General features: G+C 37.8%; 1 long non-coding RNA gene across 2 annotated transcripts in view; it reads right to left on the reverse strand.

The window, feature by feature from the left end:
- Positions 1–20,059, reverse strand: part of LOC148057066 (uncharacterized) — a 162,592-nt gene that overhangs the window by 1,431 nt on the left and 141,102 nt on the right. The gene's annotated exons all lie outside the window — the stretch shown is intronic.

The following is a 20,059-nucleotide window of genomic DNA, read 5'->3' on the forward strand; positions in this document are numbered from 1 at the left end:
CCTTACTATACCTTGAGCATCTAGCTAGTCAGAACAACAATGGTCTGCCAAGTTTTACAGCATGATAATGACTAGAAAAAACAGCATTAGTTAGTGATCCTCTACTTTAGTTAACTGGTAAATTGACTGATTAATTGTTTATTGTTTATTTTATTGCACTAAGGTCACAACCAAGATGAGCACTGCCCTGTAGAGGATATGTAGTACATTAACACCTCGCAGAAGACAGTCCTCATTCTCCTTAATTAGCAAAAACAGGCACAATGTAGAAAACAGAAGAGACTTACTGAAGCCAAACAGCAGATGAATGATTAAAAAGATCCCAAGACTCCTAATGTCTAATTCATCAGCACAGCCCCTGGACTACAAGGTGCTCAAGGTATTTTTCTGTGACAATAAACTACCATCTCCAATCTCAGTACTAACATTAATCAGTAAAAACAAACAAACAAACAAACCCAACCACCCTCTAGAAATAAACTCTGAAAATGCATTGGGGAAATCTAGCAACATTTATTTACAAGCAGCCAAAGCAAAGGCTTTATTTATTTCAGTCTGCAGCAAGACCGTGTTGTCTTTTTCTGCATAATAGTTTGCACAGCTACAATAACACTTACAAAGTGAAATGTGAATTGCCTATGTACATTTAGGCTAATTTATTGCTGAGAAATGTGTGCTCTGTTTACTATGAACTCCATGCTATCCTTTGGATTGCCAAATGTATTTCTTCTCAGGGAACTGTTTTGTTCAATACTGTGCTTTTGTTTGTTTAACAGACATGTCCTCATCCTGTTTCTTTTGATAAGAGTGATAGATCACAATGTAATTAATGGATAAATACACAGTGAAGTTTGCGGACCTGTCCCAGGATGACACAATGTAGAGATGCCAAAAGTTTTACAATAGAATTACTTCGAATGCTACTGGAATCCTAAGAACACACTTCACAGATCCTCTCTTTGAGGCTCCCTGAATAGATAAACTGCTACAATAACCTTAAGAGTAAATATTTTTCATAGAATCATAGAATCATTTAGGTTGGAAAAGACCCTTAAGATCATTGAGTCCAACTGCTAACCTAGCACTGCCAAGTCCACCGCTAAGCACCACATCCACCCATCCTTTAAATACCTCCAGGGATGGGGACTCAACCGGTTCCCTGGGCAGCCTGGTCCAGTGCTTTACAACCCTTTTGGTGAAGAAATTTTTCCTAATATCCAATCTAAGCCTCCCTTGGTGCAACTTGAGGCCGTTTCCTCTTGTCCTGCAGCTTCTTACTTGGCAGAAGAGACCAACCCCCACCTTGCTACAACCTCCTTTCAGGTAGCTGTAGAGAGCAATAAGGTCTCCCCTCAGCCTCCTTTTCTCCAGCTCCCTCAGCCGCTCCTCACCAGACTTGTGCTCCAGACCCTTCACCAGCTTCATTGCCCTTCTTTGGACACGCTCCAGCACCTCAATGTCCTTCTTGTAGTGAGGGCCCAAAGCTGAACACAGTATTTGAGATGCAGCCTCACCAGTGCTGAGTACAGGGGGACGATCACCTCCCTGGTCCTGCTGGCAACACTAGTTCTGATACAAGCCAGGATGCTATTGGCCGCCTTGGCCACCTGAGCACACTGCTGGCTCATATTCAGCTGGCTGTTGACCAACACCCCCAGGTCCTTTTCTGCCAGGCAGCTCTCCAGCCACTCTTCCCCAAGCCTGTAGCATTGCATGGGGTTGTTGTGACCCAAGTGCAGGATCTGACACTGAGCCCTATTGAACCTCATACAATTGGCCTTTTTTTAAAAACAAACAAACAAACTTTGAAATAGATTTGTTTTCCTTCCTTAAAATTGGGAGGATCCCTCTGAAACCATCCCAATATACTTAATGGGAAGGGCTTGATTCTTCCAGTCATTCCCATCTGAATACCTGCCAGTGTGCTGCAGCTTTGACAACCACGTATAGAAACAGAAGTATGTGTCAGTCCTTTCTGAAACACCAGTTTACTAGCCTGTCATGAGGTACAATGATCTCTGAAATCTCAACATCTACCCTCGATTATCACACAACAGTATCTAAGATAACATGGGGAAAGAAATACTACTGTGTACCAGCTGCAATCACAGCAGGTTTTTATAGTGATAAAGCTAGTGAAAAATCACTATAAGCAAATCCATATATGAGAAGAAAAGGAAAAACAGAAGATGTGAGAGGGGAAGATTAGAGGAAGATTTGTACGAAAATAGTAAAGAAAATGGCAGCTGGAATAAATCCTGGAATGACAAGAGGAAGATAAAAAGCTGAACACAGAAAAAAGAAAGAAAGGGACTATAATAGATGACTGGAGAAAGAGGCAGAGGCCGACAGAGGTTTAAGGGATGGCCTGCAGATGGAGTATGTTAAGGAAGGAGGGTTTCTGTAGCCATAAACAGACAGTTATTATCAACAGATTTGGAGTAGTAAACTCCCCAATGTTTACCTAGCTCCACTGATAAAAAAAAAAAAAGAAAAAAAAAAAGGCTTGTTCTCTTTCCTGGATGGAAGTAAGCCTACTGGGAAAAAGAACCTTTATACCATCTGCAGTGAGGGTGATGGGAAGCAAAGCTTTTCAGGGTGTACAAGACTTTGCATGTCATTTATCTCATACTATTAGAGCTAAGGAATCTTACTTCCCTCAGAGGGATATCTAACTGTCCATTTTCCAGAAGTGAAAAGGAATCAGTAGAAGGATTTTCACTAAATGTGAGCTTTTATTGTGCATTTTCACCTATCATTGTCAGAATTCCTTCTTTTAAACAAGTGGTACAAAAAATAATCCTTATACAGTTTTCTATGAAGCATATTAATTCCCAACATATTTTTAGCCCTGAAATAGCAGGGCATACAGTCGCAACAGCCATATTGTGCAGTTACCAGTTTTTTTATGTGCTTCTTTGCACTATTGGCACCTGGTTCTCTTTCCTCCTCTCTTTTCCTTTCTCTCATCCTGTAGTTACCATTTCATCTTTACTTTGACAAATCCATTATACAAAACGCCACTCAAAACAACAGAGGACAGAACTCTACTATCTCCTGCTAAATATCTAAACAACTAGCTCTGACCATCCTTGAAACTTTGAAAAGAACATTAGAACTGAAACTTTCCTCGCCATTTCATTTTAGGCATGTTGAATGTAGTCACTTTCCTCAAAAATATATTAACTCTGCAGTACCTTGTTGTGTTTACTTCACGCTTTTAATTGATTCAATTTGATTTTTCATATTGCTTAATTCTAAAGTACTGTAAGCTACTGTCTTCATTAACAGGCTTATTGGACTAAATTCAAAAGCTTATCAGGACAACGTTTAGAAAATGGCTACTCGTTTATGCTGTTTCTCCTCCCCTGATCTTGGACTCTGCTACATTAATGCCTCTCTTACAAGCCATGGAGTGTTTTAGAGTAGCCAGTAATGGCCATCAGGGGACTTAAATATCACATCAGGTGCATCCACATAACTGAGCGAGGTATCCAGAGAGGGAAGGATCACAGTTCATTTTGCTGCAATCTACTACGATTCCAGGACCAAGTGTCCACATTGTATCTTTACTAGCAATGAGTTCAGACTGGATGCTGCATGCCTGAGCACACATCATGCATGAGAGCCAACTGCTAGTGAACTCCACATCCACATTTCAAGTGGGTACTCTAAGAGGCAACCAGATACACAATTTCAATTTCAGTTCTACCAGGGATGAAACCACTTTGAGCACACCACTGACACAGCTGAGGGCATATCCCAGTACTGACACAACGCAAAGTTGTACCAAAAAATATCCTTACTTCACCCTGAGTTGCTAATATAGATGTATGCGTACACTGCATGTACTCTCAAGTGTACACTTAGTCTGTGTAAACCCTGCTTCTAAAAACTATGGCATACATAGAATCATTATTTGTTACCTCCACATTGAAAACAGAGGTACTAAGTGGGATTACTCACAAATTCGCTCTCAAAAATTCTGCAGGAGTGTCTGGTTTCTTCAAAACAGAACACAAACATTTCAGTTATGTAATCAAAATGTAAATAAATTATCATAGGTTTGTTGAGGAGGGGAGGTGGGACACTTTTTCTTTCCGACTAGCTTTTGGACCAACACATACAAACTTGGGATTCAGTAAGGAATTCTGGAAGAGTCTAGTACATTAGGAACATTATCTTATCTATAGGGTACATATCACTGATGTATATTAATCACGTTCTTTCAGTCTGTGCTGACTCAGTTGAGATTCTGAATCACTTTCAGAAAATACAAAGGATACATTTTGCATATATATGTGTGTGTGTGTGGTATGCACACACAAGCACCTATTGGATTTCCTTTACCTTCTACCAGCAACAACAACAAAAAAGTAAGGTTTTGTGTATAGTGTTACAAAAAGTCAATCTACTACTAGTAATTTCTTTAAGTGCCATATATATTTCCATTTGGATATACAAATTAATTCACTGTTGTCTCCAATTATTTCCCCTGACAGTTCACTTTTTTTTTTAAACCCTGGAATAATAAGGGATATCCTTGCTATGTCAAAAGGCTTAAACTAGGATCTTCAGAAAGATGTTTATATCCAGAACCTGGAATTTCAGTAGAGCTAAGCTCCCCTTGAAGAAACAAAGTAAAAGCAGGCAGATTGCCACATAAATTCACTGTCAAGAGTCTCAGTACCTTGTAAGAACATCAGATGGTGAAAGACAGACTGGTTAATATTTAGCCTTTGAAAATCTGACCCTTTGGTCATAACACTGCTTGCTGTAGTGCAGGGCTTTCCAAAGCGTTCCATGTATGCCACTAACTGTATGTGAGCTACATCAAAAGTTATATACTGCCTAAGTATCCAAAGCCTGCCTCAACAGCCTACTGCTTTCTCCTGAGACTGCTCAGTAGCTGAGGCAAAGCTGAAACCCGGGATATCAAAAGAGGGTGGATAAAGGCTCACATACCTTTTCTTGCTCCTGCTCATCATTCTTCCCAGTCACAACATTGAGGAGCTTATGTTAGAGCACACAAAGTGCAGAAACCTGATGAAATATGTTCTTAGAAAGTTCTCTAGTAAGCAACTGAAAACACACTGGATTTTAACTTGTAACATGCCCAACCGAACTCTTAAATACACTAGTATTCTACCTAATACAAACCCAAAATTTCAAACATATCACAGTCAATCCACATATCATTAGCCTCATCCACAGTACACATCAGGGCAACAACTGCTTCAAAGTTCACCAAAACACAGACTCCTTTTTTCCTCAGTTTACCTCTAAGTGAGTTTTCAAAAATAGCACACATTTCAAAATGCATGCATTTACCTCTTATGTAAAATTATTCAAAAGTTTTCTGGGTGTCCAGCCTGTGGTACCTGAAAAGGGTCTAGTTTTCAGATTGTGGTGTTAGGACTGAGATCAATCACATTGCTCAAAACTTAAAATACCAGTTTTGGAATCCAGTGATTGGAAGCTTATATTACTTGAGGCTATCCCACATCTATAAGCAAAGATACAAGAATCACAATCATCATTATTTCTGTTACAGATATCTCTAGCTCTCCTTTTTTCATTGCTATGATAGCTCACAATACCAGATCAGAACTTCTTGAAAAACATCTGTTCTCCTAGTAAGAAGTAGCAGCAAATACGCATTTCTGACATTACAGGGAAGACAAGAAGGCAATGGATCATGAAAAAACGGTCTGGAATAGATTTCAAGAAGTCATCTAGACCATCTCTCTGCCTGAAGGCAAGATCAGCTATGCAGAAGCCATTTCTGACATACTAGAATATCAGTATTGAATGCTACTGGTTTAAACACTTCAGCTGACAACAGATCGCTCTCATAATTTTAACCATCGCCAGCTATCAAGTATATAGGCCTTAATTTTTATCATAAATATTTACCAAATGCCTCTCAGGTTCAAAATAAACAACTACTGAAAATGAAATCAAATATGTCCACTAAAAATGTCGTGCCAGATTTATGGGCCAAATTGTGATTTTAGTCAAAATTAACTCCAGCAGAATGATTCTGGATACATGCCGGTTACTGAAGACTAAAACGTATTCCTGCAGCTTGGGTTATATCGCCATTTAAAAATGCAATGGCATATGCACCAGTGTGTGTAGCCTACAGTATGGCTTTCCCCACACGTTCTCATTCTGCACACCAGTCTGTCGAACAAAAAGCATGAAAAATGCACTTGTACAACCTCTGATCTATTCTGTAAGCCATAACATTTGCATCAGAAAAGAGGTGAAAAAGTATAGAAGTACTACAGCATATTACTGTTCCATAAGATATATGACATTGTTTAGGTTCTTTGTAACTGGACTTTGGTTTTGTCTGTGATGACTTCTTTCTTTCAGGTCAGAAAAAAAAAAAAAAAACACACCACGTCTCTGCAAAAAACCAAAATAACTCACTCAAAGCACATGGATTTGTCTGGCTCTCAGTTGATGATTTTGTCATTGTCACTGCACTGTTAGTGTAACAGTAAATGTAAAATTGTATAATTATAATACTAATTCTGTGAGCATGTTTCAAAGTAATATTCACCTCTTTTTTTCAGAGATCATTTAGTGACCACAAGTTATGAGCATGACAGTTCTGAACAACTGAGGTTTTCGTTTAAGCATAGTGCAAGAAGTAACATTTCTGTTTTTCACTTTAGTATGCCTGAAAAATAGGTTCTTGAGCAAAGGGCCAGATGCTGCCCACCTTGGCAGCCTCTTTGTTGTGCGCAGCTGTCTTTCATTGCTAGACTGACAATGTGAATTTACGTGAGCAGCCAGTAATTACTAAACCACTTCTGTGGAATAGTTTTGTATGCCAGAAGCATACCTGTTACACTAACTTACAAACTCGTGGCCTTCAATGCTGTTTCAGGAGACTGCCATGTAGACACATGCACGTGATACAAGACAAACCTTAGCATGAAAAACAACTTTTCTATATTAAAAAGGGACAAAAGTACAAACATACTCAACATATGGTACACTGTTCTGCTGTATTTTTATTACTTCCATATACGCATATTTATTTTTAGTGAGAACATTTTTATTGTAAGAGTAATAAATGTTTGCCTCACTAGAGGAATCTTTTATTCCTATGAACAATGCAATTTACATATACTAATTGCTAAAACAAGAATAATAGAATAATAGAATATGGCGCTTGTCTTTCTTGCACAGTTAGTTACAGATTATGTGAGGATGGTATGCGTTCACAGTTAGGAATGAACAATAAAGCTCATAAAGGAAGAAACAGCAAGTCTTTCAATAGACATTCTGCATGTTGTGATAATGGAGATAAGTAGAGATGCAGATTGCATATGCAGAGAATGGGATAACTAACACATAAGCAAAATAAAGCAATGGAAATTACTTGACTGATTTAGATTAAATTCTTGCTGTATGTATCAGAGGAACTATAAGTTCTCTGTTGGGATATTCCTTCTCTCTGGCAAGGATGATTCAGAAGCAATTCCGGGTGTCCAGCACCTAAGAACTGACAATAACAGCATGCAAGCATGCAGTGCCAGTGTAGCCAGCTGCGTTTCAGAACATATGGCATATTTTTATGCTGCCATTCTGAATGTTTTATACCTTTGGGCAAGTTTTACTGTTGAGGAACAGCTGGCACCTTTTAAAAGTCAATATCCTTTTAGATGAAATATCCTGGGTAAACCAAGAAAATCTGGAATCAAAATCTGGCTTCAAACTTGTAATGCTGTGAAATACGATCACCTGAACAGGACCTATATCACAAAAAGAAAGTGTGATCTATATCACAAAAAGGCTCCTACATTGTTAAAGTGATGCTTCAGATTTGGTGCAAGAAATGTACCTGAGAATACCTTTCTTGTCATTTTGCAGGTTGCTGAACATCTACTAATTTGACCTACAGTGGAACAATATAATGAAAGAAGCTTTTCTTTCCCATCACAGCAGAGAAACAAGGTCATTGATGTTTTTTATTTCCGATCCATCTTGTAACTCATAATGTGCTCTAATAATGGGTGAGTCTATGGTTACAATATTGTCAATGAGTCAACATGAAATCATCTTGGTGGAAAGAGATAATTTCCTGAGCTATCGTTCTTTTCTTAACATGATTCATGTTGCTGGCATTGCAAACTATCTTTGGGCAAGCAATATTTCTGCTTTTATGACAACTTTGCCAAAAAAGGTGGTGTTCGATTTTTTGTTGATTAGAATACCTATATAGTTAGGCAAGAGTCATTAGAAGAGGCAGTATCTTTTCTTATACTGATTGATAACTGCTAGAAAAAAGCACTCATTTTCAGATACACACCCTTTCTCAGATTTGCTTCCTCACTATCTGTCATTTCATCAAGCCACTTAGAAAAGCACTTTTGACTCCTGGCTATCATTAAAAACAACAAGCTTGATATATGGTGTCATATTTGCCCAGAGCCTGTTGACCAAACCAGGCTGTGAGCAATGCAAAGAAAGTAAAGAACACAGATGTGCTGACCCCTCCATACACACATTTGTGGGGGAAAACTGCATGGAAGACCAATCCTTAGTAAGAGTCCATGAAGTCTTATTGCAAAATTCAGTGAAGATTTTCCATCTAAAACATTGTTAGAGAATTGTCTTTGGGCTTTAAGTGCACACAGGGGCCTTTTGTCCCACAAAACAGAGTATCGTTGTGCCAAATGCTGCACATATGAAAGAGGCAGACCCTACACTGAAAAGCTTACAATGCATACGTGTGGAACAGACAAATTGTAAGAGAATCATTGTACCCCTTTCGTGGAAGAACATTGAGGCACACACAGGTTAAAAGACTTGCCCGAGGTCAATTAAGAAATTTCAGCTCTGGCTAGGAATTTAACCTCAAACATCTTGAGTCCTAAGCTTGTGCTTTAATCACCATACCATTCTTCTGCTATACATTAGCAGGCAAAGCTCAAGTTCCAGTGGTGAAGTGCTTCAGAACTGGTATTTATTTTTGGCATATTTTCACTCTTGCTTTTTGCTGTAGAATTTTGAGGGCTTGGTAACACAGGTGATACTCTTTGGTTAGAATACATTTATGACTCCTGAGGTTAAATTCTTTCATTGCTATGCAAACAATATTGTAAATGCATTTATCACTACGCAGAAGTGAGTGCTCAGTGCCCTTGTGGTAAATAGGTCATTCACTTTCAGCTACCCACTGCCCTTATCTAGTGTATATACTTATGTGATTGTCCATATTTTACAATTTTCTCGTTATTTTGCAATCTGAGCACTTTATCTATATACTTTTATTTTCATATCTAGGAAAATAACTAAAATATTGACTAAAAATATGACCACTTATTACTTGCATCTTCCAAAAAAAAAAAAATCTATCAAAGGAATCTTGAGATATGTCCCTATATCCTTGCGGAAGATATTTAAATGTATTTTTAGATCAATTCAGTCAAATGCTTCTTACAATTCCCTGATTAAAATAATCACTGTCTCTAACCAATGCAGAAAATTCAAATTATTCACAATCTAAAGATTTTATTGTTTAGCATAGTCATCTTTGAGCTATTCCAGGAAATCAGAAGCCTACTGCATGCTAATGTATAATTTGACTCAAACCAGGTGTCCTGCTGAAGAAATCAATATAGGAAGATAGCATAGAAAATAAATTCCAACAAAGTAACAACAACAATAAAATAGATAACATCTGGGAAAAAATTGTGTCTGGAAAAACAGAGGAAGCTTCTAGCAAAGCCAAACACATGCAGGGGTGGGCCCATTAGTCTCAATACTCATGCAGCAAGAAAGGATACAGGATAGACAACATAGGGTTTTTTTATATAGCATATCTGGGCCAAAAGCAAATGTGAAAAATTTGAGCCTCAAATAATTTCCTGGTGGTACAAAGTAACTGGCGAGGTTTAAGAGGAACAATGTATTTCATATATATATTTCTCTTACCTAAAAAAGAGCAACCCAGAGATGTGCATGTTTAGCTGTTACATTAGTCTTTAACCTTCAAATACTCATTCACCTCTTAGTTTCTAGTGGCACACTAGAAACTTGGTACACCAAGTTTATGTCCCACCTGAAGCATGCAGATTGTCCCACTGAAGTCAATCATCACTCAGCAATGCATGTATGTACTATAACCAGTTAGAAAATGGCACTTCCAGTCAGTTGTTATGTTTTCTACATACAAATAATGTTACAAGTCTGGATCTCTCAAAGATGCTTGAGCTGAATGTTATTCATTGCTTAGTACCAATGACTTTGATAAAGCTTACCTTCGGTAAGGTTTATGACACTTTCAGAAGAGCAAAGAGTTTGGAAATCATGGTTGTTAGCTTGCATACATCTCAGTTATAAATATATTTGAGGAAATTATTTCCATTAAATTTAACAGAATATTATTTGACATCGATGCATTTTAGTTAACATTACCATTTACCATCTTGCACAAAACAACTAATACAGCATGATTTCTGTAAAATTAGGTTATCTCTATTCATTTTGAAACCACATAACTTCTGTGTATTAAGTAGATACATTTTAGCATTAAGCATAACAAAAAGTAGTGTTATGCTATAGTCTCATAGATAAAGCTAATTATATGGAAAAGTTATTCAACTGAGTTTGCATCGCTTGACTTGATTCAGAATTAGAAAGAATTGGCTTTATGTTTAGTTTTCTAACTCAAATGAACAAGAAATGCACACGCACATAATTTTTCTCTAAACCTCTGAATCAAAGAAGTCTCTAGAGCTTGAAACTGTTGCTGTTCAATACATACAGAATCTCAAGGACCTCCATGAATCTTGGCACAGGCATAAGGATCTCCGCATGAAGAAACAACTGCAGAAATGGGGCTTTACTTCCCCATCCTGGCTTTTACTTCTCTGGCTATATTTCTAACTGAATTGCCATATTTTTGGATGGGTCCTAATTAACAGTATATGAACTTTTGGAAGCCCTGAAATTACCTATTTTCTCTATCCTTGAGTATACTCCTAATACTGTAAGCATGAAAACTGGCATACACTTGGTGTTTTACAGAGGATCTCTCAAGAAACTACATGAATTTGATGGATGGGACATGCTGGTTTTCTCTCCCCTAACTTAGAGGTCTGCCCATGGATGTTTTCCTCTTTCATACATGAAACAACACAGGAAAGATTATGGAGAAATCTACTCTCTCCCCCACTTCAGGAATTGAGACTGTTTATTTTATGAAAAGCATAACTTAAGAAATGTTGAAGCAAGCCTCAGAAAAGAAGAGATGATAATTAGGATATTCGTATCATTGTTTTGATCCCTCCAAAGTTTGGAGGCAACATGTATTATATCATAGCCTTGACAAAAAAAAAAAAAAAAAAAGCAGCGCAATATTTTGGAGAATTGAGCCCAATTGAGAAATAGGAAATTTAGACTCTTATTAGGGAGGAAGGACTAGGGGGCATAAACTCTATAGTGAATGACATTATGCTACCAGCAGTTGTCAGCTATTCATTAAGATGATGTGGTGACATCAGTATGTTTACAGCGAAGAAACAAGAGATGACATATTCTCCGTACGCTATGACGCTCTATAGAAAACTTGAATTAATGTAGTGAACATGCCCAGGATACATCATAAGAATTACTCCAAGTGACTACATTGCAAAAGAATAAAGGAAGATTTGTTTGTGGAAGTGAGCTTTAGGGAATGTGATCCTTCATGATGCACTTAAGTAGAACACAAGATTAGTTTCACTATATCTGAAGCTACACTTGTGAAAAATGTCATAATCCCCGATTAAAACTTTCACAAGCGTGCACAGGTATCCAGAAAAATTCCACAGGAATTAATTATTGACCCAGGATACAAATGCACTGTCCATAATCTTGAAAGAGAACAGAAAGGCAGGTTTGACTCCCGCCATCTCTCACGAGAACAATGGAAACAACAGGCGACGTGAATTTCTGAGGAAGCGAACATACAGATATGAATTCCAGGCAGTAGCAAGAGAACAGCTCTGAGGATAAGAAACATGGTAACATGAAAAATATAATGAAATTGTTGGAATATAATCAGTGATAGAGTCAGAAGAACCACAGAAGAGACTACTGCAAAAATTTAAAGAAAAAAAAAAAGAAGTGGGTACGGTTTAAGACTGACAAGAGAACTGAGTGTGAGTATACAGTCAGGCTGGCATGCCTTCCTCAAAACAGAATTAGCCATCATCTGTTGCAGGCATTGAGCTACACAAAACAGCACAAAATAACACACAAAATCCAGAATTTTCATGACTTGTTGGAAAAAATGAAGTGTAACAGAAGGAAAAATACTGTAAAGCATTATATAAGGTACTAATATATGAAGGAAATTACACTGATGCAGACTTGTAGAGAATGGGGGGAAAAGTTCAGTTTCAAAAAATACATCCCTAGAAAGCTCAGTGAGTTCTTCAACGCTGAAATTGCTACAGGGCAAGAACAAACGGCTGTTTTCCAATGAATTAGCTACAGGAAATGCAGCTTCAAAGAGATTCTAGAATGATCAGAAATAACAAAAGCATCCATTGTTGACAGTGTTTCCACTGAGTTATTAAAAGTGATAATAAGTAGAAATAATATGTGATAATGAGTAGTAATAGGTAAAAATATTTACAAATTAATTCTGGCGCCCTACACTTCAGAAATCAGGCCCAATTAATGTAAAGCTACAGAGGCATCCTCTCCTTACAGCAGCTTTTAAAATCCTAACTGAATTAATAGAGTATGCAGTAAAGACAGAGGTAATCTCAGTCTGGATTACAGACATATTAGTCCAGTGCTGAAAAAAATGTTTTAAACTCATGATGATTCAAGGAAGGAAAGGAACATGTCAGAATAAACAGTTTTTCAGGAGGAAAAAAAACCCAACTAGTATGTTGTGAAATAGTCCTTATGTCACGGCAGGGTATTAAAGAATCATTATTATATATTAAGACAGCACAACTGCTTGTTTATAAAAATTGGTGTGTGAGAAAGTAAAAATTTGTCTCATTTAATACCAGTATCAAATTAATGAGGAGAGATTCTCTATCCTTGATACTCTTTAACATGACCATGGAAAAACTAATGCCTTCACTATGTCATTTTCAGAATGAGGTGAATTCAAGTAGATTGAGCCAATACTTGCTGATGAACTGCCTCCTTTAGGAGTCTGAAAAAAGGGGGAAGACAAGTATGACTTTAGATCTAAAGTGTAACTGTTGGCATGATAGAGTATTTCAGTTGGAAGGGACCTACAACAATCATCTAGGCCAAATACTTGACTAATTCAGGGCTGACCAAAAGTTAAAGCATGTTATTAAGGGCATTGTCCAAATGCCTCTTAAAACACTGACAGGCGTTGGGCATCGACCACCTCTCCAGGAAGCCTGTTGCAGTGTTTGACCACCCTCTCGGTAAAGAAGTGCTTCCTAATGTCCAGTCTAAACCTCCCCTGGTGCAGCTTTGAACCATTCCCATGCGCCCTATCACTGGGTACCAGGGAGAAGAAATCAGCACCTCCTTTTCTCCCCTTCTCCTCCTTAGGAAGCTGTGGAGAGCAATGAGGTGGCCCCTCAGCCTCCTTCTCTCCAAACTAGACAAGCCCAAAGTCCTTAGCTGCTCCTCATAGGACACTCCTTCCAGCCCTTTCACCAGCTGTCTTGCCCTCCTCTGGATGCATTCAAGGACCTTCACATCCTTCTTAAACTGTAGGGCCCAGAACTGCACGCTGTACTCAAGGTGAGGCTACACCAATGCTGAATACAGCGGGATAATCACCTCTTTTGACCGGCTGGTTATATTCTGTTTGATGCCCTCTTGGCTGCCAGGGCACACTGCTGACTCATATTGAGCCTGCTGTCAACCAGCACCCCCAGATCCCCTTTTGCAGGGCTGTTCTCCAGCCATTCCTCTCCCAATTTATACTTGTGCCCGGCATTAGTCCATCCTAGGCGCACAATCTGACATTAAGACTTGTTAAATTTCATCCCATTAATCGTTGCCCAATGCTCCAATCTATCTAGATCCCTCTGCAAGGCAACTTGTCCCTCAAGAGAGTCAACAGCACCTCCCAGTTTGGTATCATCAGCAAACTTGCTAATGGTGCATTCAACTCCTACATCCTGATCATTGATAAATATATTGAACAGGACCAGCCCTAGAATTGAACCCTGAGGAACACCACTGGTGACCAGTCACCAGCTAGATGTAGCCCCATTCACTACAACCCTTTGAGCCCTGCCATTCAGCCAGTTCTCCACCCAGTGCACCGTCAACCTGCTTATCCCACAGTTGGACAACTTGTCCAGAAGGACACTGTGAGGGACAGTATGAAAAGCCTTACTAAAATCCAGAAAAAAAACATCCACTGCCTTCCCTTCATCCACTAGGCAGGCAAGATGAAGAGATATTAAACAGGTCACTAATCAATCAACAACCAAAAATATTGGCACGTTCGTTTAAATACCAAGAAGGAACAATTATTCATAACAGCTTGGAAAGGAAACTAAGGAAAAGGTTTAGACCAAGAAGGCAAACCATTGTCCTTTATATACAAGATGCAAGACACGGACACTTATTAAAATGGAAAGAAATGTAAGAACTTTTATAAACAGGGTGCAAGGATGATAAGTTGAAGAGAAGTTCCAAGAGGACATGGCATAAAAATATATGAAGAACTAAGCCTAGAAAATGCATACAATCCTATTGACTTCATAGGCAAGACTTACAATCAGGGTAACAGAAGGCTGGTGTCCTTGGAATCCTATGTGCCTGTTGCAAAAGCTGCAAAATCAACCAACCAAACACAAACTGCTCTTGAAAGTAACAGCTTGCAAACAGGAATATCTGCTTCCTAGGTAGGTTTATATTCTTCATGGTTTCAAAGGCAAGCCTAATAGACCAAAACTCATTGGACTACTACTCAGATTCTGCTTCAGATTGAGTATATAGATAAAGCAATCACAGAATACCTAAGGATTTGACACTTTTTGCTTCATTAAACTTAAACTCAATTTATGAGGTCAGCTGAAGATAATTCCTTACATTTTAACTATAAAGTTTAAGTAAGGGATTCATTTGACCAATCTTTTGACACCTAGAATTTAGACATCTAGCTTAAGCTGGATGCTCCCACTTAGGGAGGGAGGGAGATCTCCCTCGCTAGTCAATAGACAGAAAAAAAGACACTTCCAGAGCAAGTCTAATGCCAGCTTTCTCTGACATTATTGTGGCTAGTTAAATATTCAAAAATAACATAAGGCTACATACAAGTAAAAACTAGCTTCTATATATAAGCACAGCAGGCTTATAAAACAGTGTGCCTATCCAGTCTTTTTTCCATTAGAACAGTATTCTATACCTCCAGAAGAATTTATTCAACACAATCACTTCCTAAGTTGGGTTATTGCATATTGTTACAAAACATTGGCTGAACACTGAAATATCTGTCATTCTAATGTGTTCCTATTTATCAGACAATGACTTACAGCTCTCTGGTCATCTTAAATAATAATACATTCAATAACAAAGTATTGTCAGTGGTTCAGGGTTTGTTTTTTGTTTTGTTTTGGTTTTTTTTAAGAAACCTTTAACTTTGGCATGAGTCCAGTAACCTGTGACAATATCTTACTATACTGAAAGCAGAACTGCAAATTCAGCTGGAAACAGCCAGTCAGACTCCCTTCCTGAACACAAGCTGACGTTTTTCAGGTAAATCAAAAGCTAGTGCTAAAAATTTCCACAATCATTACTTTTTACATTCAAAAGTCAGCAAGTTGTGTTGGCAATGAGGACAAAGAAACATTTTAAAATGTAAAACTAAAAGGATGCTATTCAGCAAAAGATGCCATGTGAACTTTGGTTTACTGGCTGAAGAGATGTTAACTAGTTACCTATATTGAACATGTAGTGCTGTTGTAGTCATAGACAGTGATATGTCAAGAACAGCGAATCCAATTTGTTTATGTTAAAATATGCAGCTGTTTCTGTTACTTGTTCTCTTCCTACACTTCCTTCCATCTCTTGGTTTCATTTATCTGCTCTGTCTAGACTGTATTTGTTGAAGACTGAAAATTCTTCCTTATATATGTCTAGTGCGTGACTGTGCAGGCCCCTGACCTGGATGTAGTTCTGAGATATCCAGATAAAAAAAATTAAAATACGGGTTAAAGTGGCTTCCCCTTCTTGCAGCCTCTCTTTAGTCTTCAGAACCAACCGGCATGGGCAACCCTTTACACCTCCCCTCTAGGGCACGGGCTGCTTTCAAAAGAACTGTCTTCTCTCAGTTCTAAAGGTATTCCTATTAAAATTTTAATCTTTTTAGAAATTAAAATAGCTTGAATCGCAAATATCTTGCATCCAGAAGTTCCTAAACTTTGGATCAAGCCAGGCAATATGTTCAGCAGATACAGCACATGTAAAAAGCTGTGTAACTAGAAAGCCAATAGCATTTGTCAGGAACATTCAATATGATACTTACCACAATGGCCATGCAAATTTAAAAGGTCATAAAACCAAGTCAACGTAGACATGGAAAAGAAAATGTATGGTCATCTGGTTTATTTAAGCACTCATGAAAATTTTAGATTGAGCAATAGACTGCTCCTATCAGCACTACTAAATCCAATAGACAAATTTCACTCCATTAGATCAAATAGACTCCATTTCTACAGTGTTTCTTGCAATATTAAATTACCAGTGTCCCTTCCTCATCTGAAAGGTTTCAGCACGAGTTGGCTCATATTATCTGTTTCTAAAGTAGGCCAGAGAGTATATATTACCTTTGTAAAAACTAGGCTGTTGCTTTACTCTCTGAACACATACATGCTTCTAAATGGAAGCTACTTTCAATTACGTAGAGCTGTGGGTTAACAAAAAAAATGCATTTTATTAAGCCTCCAGTCAGGAAAAATTACTATAATTTTAAGTCTATTCTTTCTGTTGATCAATAGAGTCTTGACTCTTGGAAATTAACAAGAGGGATAAACAACTGTATAAGCACAGATGTCTAGAAGTACCTCTATTTCATGGGATTAGCTATTGTAAAAAAAAAAACCAAAAAACCTCCCAAAAAACCCCAAAAAAACAACAAAACCAAAAAAAAACCCCAAACCACGAAAACCAAATAGATCCAACATCAGGCATAACATAACCTATAGTGTCTGATGATAAAGTGATTAATTAGTGCTCTAGCTGAATTTTTTTTTTGCTTTAAATCACAAAGTCACTTCAATGATATAACACGTAGTTTAGTAATGTTAAGTATCTCTTCAGAACAGAGCCTGTCTTTGATACTAGAACACAATGTGCTACCAATCAAGATAAATAGGACTGTTTTACTGTGAAAAGGAGGAGGAATTTCTTGAATATTATCTGTTGGGTACCCCTTGTGTTAGTTCTGTCATCCACATAAATTCAGAAACATTTGATACCTCCATCAGTATCTGCTGAAGAATCAAAGGAAACTGAAGAGTATAACAACACAGACCAGGAGTGAAATGTATACTGCTCTTATCCATCCTGTTCCAGCCTGTTAACATTTCCAATTTTTCTTTAATTCCAGGGTGACTGAAACAAAGATTAAAAATCAAAGAAGGAAGAAAATGTAATTTCTGCCTTCCACAAACTTGCGATTTCTGAAATGCTGTTCATCACAAAAACAACTGCCCCCTCCACCTGAAGTTTGTTTTCATGAACTCTAACTTGTAAAAGTTTCCTTTGGAAGTAGCAAAGTATTCAGAGGTGAAAGCATTAGCACAAACCGTTTGGCTTGTTTCAAAACAGCTAAAGACAACACCAAAACAAAACATACTGACCTGCTAGGCTCTGAATGTGAAGGGCATTTTATTTCTTTCTCACTGTTTTGTTGGAAGAAAAGAGTAAAGAGCTGGACTGTAGCTAGCTCTTGGGAAAACCTGTCCTTCAAACATTCTCCAGAGTGCAATGCCAACAGACCCACGGACACAACAGGCCAAATTCTTTCCTGACACAGTGCTGTTGGCTCTTGTTCTGGCTGAAGGTGGTTTATAGATTCTATTATGAATTTTGCCCAAGTAAAAATTAATAAAAAGGTCTCTACTTTGTTATAGCACTGACATCAAGATAGAGTGTACAGGTATACCCTGAATTATGACGCTGCAGAAAATAGTTTCACATTTTATGAAAATCTACTGAAGTTACCAGCCATCTGAACATTCAATCTATTTCATTGTTTCTGCATGTTGTCAGAACTATACAAAAGTGCTAACTTTACAGAAGTGCTAATTTTTGAACTGATATCAATCTGCAAGCTATCTTAAAGATTTGGGGGTGAAGAAGGGGGTTTACCTCCTTTGACGTATGATTATTTGTCCAACACTTCAGCATATTTGCATTTTGTTTCCCCAGGTAATCTCATATACTTGCTCGTTAAGATCAAACCTGGGAAAAAGCAAATACATTCCAATAAGAAGATTTTATGAAACAAGTATGTAAGCTAAGTGGAGGCGTATTTGTTCTGAAGCATTGGGAAGACCTACCAAATCAATCTTTAATATCAAATACTCCGGCTGGGGAGACATTATACAGTAAAAATGCTTCCATCTATTTGGGAAGAAAGATATGAGATTATGAGAGATTAAAAGGGATCAAAAAGGGATTTGTTTTTTAATACAAAGAACAAGTAGTTCATAATATTTAGAGTATTACATCAATAGGCACTTTTACACAGAAATAAAAGCAAAATGTTTTGTTAAAAACTCAAAGAATATTTAAATACTATTTGAAAGAGTATCTAAAATAAAATATTCACATTTTTATTTTTTAAAAATGGAAATTTCAAAACAATAGATGCAACAAAATAGTCTAAAAATGTGGAAAAGAATCCAATACAGGATACAGCCACTTGGGACATATTTCCTTCACTAACCATTGCCCCAGCTATGGAATACACCCCACCAAGTGTGGTTTTAAGCTGATCTTTATTGGAACACTAAACACAGCCAGCTAAATCCAGCCAGCTGTTCATGGTAACGTGTCTCATTTGGAGAACCAGACTTCAAAAAAAAATACAAATGATGTGAGCACTGGAATCCTAAGAGGACAACAATGCATGACACATGGAAAGACTGAGTGCACTGGGCTTTCTATAATCTAGACAGGAAAGAATGAGAGAAGACAAGATTCTTCAAATTTATGAAAAGAAATTACCAAATCTCCATGTCCAGCTTAGATAGACAGGAAAGAATGTGTTTCAAACGCAAGAAGGGGGAGGGGGTGAGTTTAAAATCAGGCTATATAAAACCCATAGTAATAGAAAGAAGAGGGAAGTATAAGACAATACTGCCCAGCAAGGTTGCGATTCTCCACAGCCACAGGTTTTCACAGAGCAGACCAGACAGATTTCTGTCACAAGTTCTGTAAGAATAGCTCATCTTGCCCTAGAGAAAAGCAATAGGCTATATGATTTCTTGATGTCTTTTCTAGACATATTTCATCTAAGACCTTACAACATGGGGAATCTTACCCTCTTTTACTACCCTTTTGCATAACTGTCGTAAAGCCAGGGTCTGACAGATTCTGCCAACATAGAGCCTGACATGGGATTGGCATTAAGGTTATATTAAACTATCCAAAATATTGATCAAATTACTTAACTCTCCACTTCCAGTCTTCCTGTAAGGGACATGAACACTGAAATCCTCCTGTTAACCTCTGAAGCATAGATTCAACTACAGCATTCTTCGAACACCGAAAATACAGCATGTGTTGTCAAGACAGTGCCCCCATGCAGTAAATATTCACTATTTCCTTTTGATTCAGGCAGTTGTAAAACAAGAAACCCAGCCAGACCAAAATCTAGTCTCTCCTTAGATCCTTGAGAAAATACAAACGCTTCTAGTTGCTCTTCATTATGTTAATTTTGTAAAGTGGTTTATTTACAGAGGGAGCTTAGGAGTTCAGTGTAGCCCCATGTTTTATGCACTTAAGATGGCACAAAATGTACTAGCTCTGTGCAACGTTCCACCTCCTGTCTCCACCGATATCACCCTGAATTAGGGCAAAAAAG

This window comes from Nipponia nippon, unplaced genomic scaffold (assembly GCF_047370975.1).
Source record: "Nipponia nippon isolate SJK-2023a ecotype South Korea unplaced genomic scaffold, ASM4737097v1 scaffold_10, whole genome shotgun sequence".
Taxonomy (NCBI): Eukaryota; Metazoa; Chordata; class Aves; order Pelecaniformes; family Threskiornithidae; genus Nipponia; species Nipponia nippon.